General features: G+C 43.4%; 1 pseudogene; it reads right to left on the bottom strand.

The window, feature by feature from the left end:
- Nucleotides 1-3,532: 3,532 nt before the first annotated feature.
- Nucleotides 3,533-3,677, bottom strand: LOC132229041 (small nucleolar RNA SNORA48; annotated as a pseudogene).
- Between the last annotated feature and the right edge of the window lie 497 nt (nt 3,678-4,174).

The following is a 4,174-nucleotide window of genomic DNA, read 5'->3' as shown; positions in this document are numbered from 1 at the left end:
CCTCAGGGGATGTCCACCTGAGGCAGACAGTTGAAAATCCCTCTCGTAGTCATGGACTCCTCACTCCTTACCACCTGCCTGCTTTCTGCTCCTTACCACTCGGCTTACTGCTCCTTACCACTGGGCTCGCTGCTCCTTAGTGCTTCCATGGAGGCAGGAGAGGCTCCCAGCACTGCCACTGCACTCGCCAGCCAGGAGCCCTATCTTCCTGTGTAGTTGTCTGTGGGCCAACTGCTCTCTTCTTTCTCATTTAGGGCGAGCAGCATGTGAGGGCAGAGCGTGTTGTCGTGGAACGCAGAGGGCTTCCCAGAGCTGAGGGGAGTGGCCGGGCCCACGGGGTGAGAGGAGGACACAGAGGACGCTATCTCACCCAATTGTGGGGTGGGCTGGCTGGCCTTCATCTGCCTGACCCCACCCAGGGAGGGACCGAGCAGGGTGTCTGCCTCTCTATTCTCCATCCTTCCATCTGTGACACCTGTCACCCTTGCCAGGCCTCCCCCAAAGTGACTTCAGCTCAATCCCTGAATGTAAAAGGGCACCAGTGGGGGGCTCCACTCCAGTGCCCCCTGATTCTCAGCAAGGGGACCTGGTCGACAGGACCTGGTCTCAGGACAGTGGCCACAGCTGCAGAACATAGATCTGTTTCAAGAAAAGTTGGGAATTCAGACTTTCGTATGGCCCCTATTCCAAAAGGTGGCAGTTTATTCACATTGTGGCAAAGACACCTTCACAAGTAACATAAGTGGGTAAAGTCAGGGCCAAACCGGGCCATTTCCTCACCCAATCTCTCTGAGGTGCGTGGACAGAACCAAGTCTCAGCTCTTCGCAGGACACTTCCGGGTTTGTTTGTTTTTTTTAAGCCTAAAGGACAGTAGTCTGTATACATTCTTATTCTAGGGGATTTTTCCATCTTCAGATAAAAGGATATGCTCATTGGGGCAATCCTCTCAAGATACAATATTTCAGTTGCACCTATGTGATGACCACAGTGCCCCTTGGAGGGAGGGAGCCAACAGATGGGGAGCAGGGAATTCTGAAAACCAAAGCAAAGGTTCAGAACACGGTGTTCTGCTGAGAAACTTGGACTCCTTCCTCTGTGGTCACACAACTGTCACAGGCCAGGCAGTCACTCAGAAATATCTTGGCATCAGCCAACTTATGGAATTCTCCCTTTTCTCTGTTCTCCTGAGCTGGGCTTTGTTGACTGCAGCATTCTCTTGGTCATCTTTCTTTTTTCCAAAATGTTATAAAGTTTATATGAATATAACATACAAAGATGCAGCCTCCTTTGTAGGAACAGGGAAAGAAGGGGTTGGTTAAGTAAGGCACACAGAGCTGCAGCAAGCACCAGCTGTGGGGAGGGCCAATGAGGAGAGGAGGTTGGCACTGGGGCCGGCCCTAGAGCAGCCGTGGGCAAACTATGGCCCATTTGAAATGAATAAAACTAAAAAAAAAAAAAAAAGACCGTATCTTTTTATGTAATGATGTTTACTTTGAATTTATATTAGTTCACACAAACACTCCATCCATGCTTTTGTTCCGGCCCTCCGGTCGTTTAAGAACCCACTGTGGCCCTCGAGTCAAAAAGTTTGCCCACCCCTGCCCTAGAGCCATTGCTGGGGAGTAGGTATCCCCTCTGAGTGCCACATTCTGAGGCTGAACTAATTGGTCAAGATGAGGCAGAGGTGGGTGGCCATATCAGCCATCTTTGTTTATCCTTTCCCACCCCAGCTCTGTTGTAAAACCCCAGAGACCTGGATTCGAAAGGCCCCATCCAGAGCAGAGGCCCTGGAAGGGGGTGAGAGGAAGTGAGTAGGGGAAGTTTGAAAGCGGATATGCCTGTGTGCTGAGGGATGGCCAGAGACAGTGGTGAGAGGTAGCAGGGGAAGGGCTCTCATACATACCCTTCTGTGGGGGCCACAGGTGAAGGAGGCCAGGGGAGTAGGGTAGGGATGGGGCACTATGGCTCCAGTGTCTTAGGCATCCCTGTGTGTCCTCTGCAGTGTACATGGAGGAAAGGGGCTGCCTCTGAGGAGGGGCCAAGCCAGGCCAGGTGACCATCTTGAGTTCTGGCTGAGGTGATGGTCCCGCCCTGAGATGCTGTCTAACTGGTGATGGGCCCAGGACTGACTCCCGCCGCCGCCGCTGTCGGGACCCAGGAGGAACCCAGGACTGACTGACTCCCGCCTCCGCCCAGCCGGGACCCAGGACTGACTCCCGCCCGCGTAGCCTGCTGTTCGGTTGTCTGTCCAGTCGTTTAGGTTGTGATGGACCCTGGCTCTTTATATATTAGGATTATATTTTCTTAACCATCTTAACTTTTCAATTATCATTTTAAATCATTTTAAATACCATCTTACTGAATATAAATAATTTTCACATTATTAAACATTTTGTTCTGATTTTTAATTATGTTAAAATGCTATAAAATCCTTCTGCTTTTATGCATTTTTCATATTTAATAATACTGCTTTTGAATTAATTACAGGCTATGGGGTTACTAAACAGCATGAAAATTATATCTCTTAATGAGTATGGTCCTAACATTTTTAATTATCAGAATGACCTTATACCATTTTTTAGCAAAATTTGAAACCATCTGAGTCACTACCGTTTTTAAATGCCTTGTCAATATGCCAAAAGTTTACTTTAAATCAGTTATAATCTACATCTCTTATTAACAAAATGTATCCTTGCTTAGCTCTTTTAACAAACATGTTTTTCCATATCCATGTTTATTATTTTTCTATTTATGTAAGTTGTATCCTCGTGAATTTTACAAATTAATCTTCTGAAGTTATATTAGCATTTCTTATCAATTTAGATAATATTATTATATATTTAAACTTCTAGTTTTCTTCATAGTTGTTATTCCCTTTTACTAGGCCTATATACAACTGTTTCATGTTATATATATTTCTGTATCATATTAATCTCCTTTCTTCCATTGTGGTTTTTTCTAAAGCATCTAAATTTTATAATCTTAGTATACGGGTAAATATAAGATGCACCCCTTTTGTCAACTCTATCCTATATAATAAAAGGCTAATATGCCAATTGTCCCCTCAACCAGGAATTCGACCAGGGTTTCAACTGGGAGTTTGACCAGGGGGCGGGGCTGGCCCACCAATCACCTGCGGCCCCTCCTCCTGGTGGGCCTGGCCCGATTGGCCCTGCTCAGGGTACGCTGGCTGGACTCCACCTGTGCATGAATTCATGCACTGGGCCTCTAGTACTTAATAAGTTTTCAGTTTTATTTTATGTGATTTTTATTTTATTTTATTTTTTAACACATTGTATGCGGGAAACGTATTTATACGTTTTATGTATTTATACGTTCTACCAGTGTAGTAGAGCGCGGGACACGTATTAATACATTTTTTATAGACTAGCGGTAGAATGCGGGTAACGTATAAATACGTAAACTAAAGTTATTGTAATTTTACTGAACGTTGGCATTTGTGCAAAAAATTAGCAAAAATGGCCCGTGCCACCTGTTAGCGCGCGATAAAAACTACCCGCAAACAATGTGTTAATTGCCTCAGGCATGAAACAGCTCTGACCACCGACACAGGCATCAAGCTAGGATGAACTAAGGACTGTACATCTGCTTTGCCCCTGACTGATATAAGAGCAACACCATCAATCAGGTGTCTCCTTGCCCATTGCCAAGGGGTTATTTCATGTAATTTTTAAATGGTGAAACTTTCATACTGACTCATAAAACAATAAATTTTTATTTTGAATTCTAAAAAAATAGAAAAAACTTAATTTAAGAATGTTTAATCATTTCATTAGTATATTATCTTTATCTAAAGGTAGATCAGTGGTCTTTAATTAAAAATCAAAGAACATGGATTTTTTTGGGGGGGGGGCGGGGTTAGGAAATGTTTTCAGTCCTTGACATGAGTAAATGTAAATTGAAGCAAAGATGTCTCAAGGAAAACAAAATGTTCATAAAATATGTGGATTATTTAATAAAAAATTATGTATTCTTAATATAAGTATAAGATTCATATAGTCATTATAATATAGATTTTATGAGGCACATGTTTCCCCAACTGGATAGTTTACTTTAAAGATATTTCCCTTTATTCAGATTTTGTTCTTGTCAATAATGGGATATTAAAGTGAAAGTAAAAAAAGAGAGAGAAGCTTAGAAAAATTCTATATG

Source organism: Myotis daubentonii, chromosome 2 (genome assembly GCF_963259705.1).
Source record: "Myotis daubentonii chromosome 2, mMyoDau2.1, whole genome shotgun sequence".
Lineage (NCBI taxonomy): Eukaryota > Metazoa > Chordata > Mammalia > Chiroptera > Vespertilionidae > Myotis > Myotis daubentonii.
The sequence above is the reverse complement of the archived record's forward strand: the minus strand, read 5'-3'. Positions and strand labels throughout refer to the sequence as shown.